Consider the following 2,145-nt stretch of genomic DNA (forward strand, 5'->3'; position numbering starts at 1 on the left):
CATCTTCGCGCGGGGGGCGGGGCCACGCCCTCAATGCCACGCCCACCATACCACGCCCCCCTAAGACCACGCCCCCCTGGAGACCGCGCCTCTCTTGGCGCCTCTCCCTGCCGACGCCCCGCCCATTTAGGCCACGCCCCCTCCTCGCGGTGGTGCCCCCGTCCCACCAGGGGGCGCCGCAGCGCAGGGACCGGGGCGCGACCCCCGGGGTCCGGGGCGCTGGGGACCGACCAGCCCTCGGGGTCCCGGTCCTTGGGGTCTCAGCACGCGGGGTCCCAGCTTTTGGGGTTTCATCACGTCGGGGGTCCCAGCTCTCAGGGTCTCAACTCCTTGCTGGTCCCAGTTCTGGGGGTCCCAGCTCTCAAGATCCCATCTCTGGGAGTCCCAGCCCTTTGGGGTCCCGCCTTCAGGGGTCCCATCTTCCAGGTCTCAGCTCCTGGGGGTCGCAGACCTTTGGGGTCCCAGCTCTTGTGATCACGGCCTTTGGGGGTCTCAGCCCTCGGTGGTCCCAGCTCTCAGGGTCTCAACCCCTCGGGAGTCCCAGCTCTGGGAGTTCCAGCCGTCGAGGGCTCCAGCTTTCCAGGTCCCCTCTCTCAGGGTTTCAGCCACTCACGAACGCAGGACACCCACGAGGTTGCTCATGGCCCGTGTATTTGGAGGGTCTTAGTGCCTGGAGAGACCCTCTTGAGCTAAGGGTCTGATATCTCCTTCAGCCCCAGACCCGTCCCGCACCAGTGCCCAACATGTCCCCGCCATGTGCCACCAGGCACGTGTCCCCCAGGACGGGCAAAGCCCCGAGGATGCGGAAGTGCCTTCCTTCTCCTTTCCCCAAATAGCCGCTACGCGAGAGGCTGGTGGCCCCGGCGGCACCGTGCTGGGATGGCCAGAAGTGCAACGCTGCTCCTCTGGGGTGAGTGCCCAGGCACAGCCACGGGTCTGGCAGGGGCCTGAGGCCACAGGGATGGGACCTGGACCCACACCCCACTTTGGGGAGCAGTGGGGGAAGGCAAAGCCCAGTGGCACCAGCCAACCCACGGGGAAGGTGCAGGGGGTGGGTGTGGAGTCCCCTGAGGTCCCAAACACCATCAGAGCCAGGCCAGGGGGTCATACCACCAATGTGTGCTGAGGTGGCCATGGGGATGGGGGGACAGAGCTGTAGGGACAGGGATGGGGTGACAAGGACGAGGCGATGAGGCCAGGGGAATGGGGGGACAGGGATGGGGGAACAGGGATGAGGGGACAGGCATCAGAGAAATGGAGTTATGGGGACAAGCACCATGGGGCAGCTGTAGGGATGGGGACAGGGGTTGGGGCTCTTGGGGTGGGGCCATGGGGACAGGTGCTGCATGGCTAGCAGAGGTGTCCCCACACCCTGCACCAGCCCAAGGTGGCCATGGTATCCTCAAGCCCTGGGCCAGCCTGGGGTGGCTGTTTCTCACAGATGTGCTGCGTGGGTAGCTCTGATGCAGTCGTGTCCCCTGGGCTTTCTCAGCCGCCCTGGGGACTGTCTCGCTGCTCTTTCCCACGCGCACTGGTGTCCCCATGGCAGCAGGCCCCCAGCCCCTCTCCCCATTTCCCTTCCAGCTCAAGCCCTCGTCCTCGCTGGTGAGTCCTGGCAAAACCCCCGCCGCCCCAAAGGGGCTCCGGGGCCCCCGCCAGGCTGGTGTCCCCCATCCCCCTGCAGGCCCCCAGCCCAGCCAGCTCTCGCTGGAACCCCCCTGGATGCCGGTGTTCATAAGAGAGCAGGTGACATGGACCTGCCAGGGCTCTGGCACCCCTGGCAAAACCCACTGGTTCCGGAACGGGCAGCTCTGGTGGTGGACAAGACCCAACCACGTGAAAGTCACCAGCAACAGCCCTGAGACCTGCACATACCAGTGCCAGGGCCCCGGCGCCGAGCGGAGCCCCCAAGTCACCCTGATCTTCTCCCATGGTGAGAGGCGGGACGGGGGCTCTGGGTGGGCTCTACCTCTCATCCCTTTGTGTGATGGGACACCGTCCCTGGGCATGCTGGGGTGTCCCTGTGCCCACCAGCATGTCTATGTGCATCACTCAGTGCATTCCCGTGCCCACCAGTGCACCCCAGTGCACATCAGTGCATCCCTGTGCATCCCTCTGTACCGGGAGCCCAGCGGCTGCCCCCCC

The sequence above is a fragment of the Chaetura pelagica genome, unplaced genomic scaffold, assembly GCF_000747805.2.
Source record: "Chaetura pelagica isolate M959 unplaced genomic scaffold, ChaPel_1.0 scaffold2022, whole genome shotgun sequence".
In the NCBI taxonomy this organism is placed as follows: Eukaryota; Metazoa; Chordata; class Aves; order Apodiformes; family Apodidae; genus Chaetura; species Chaetura pelagica.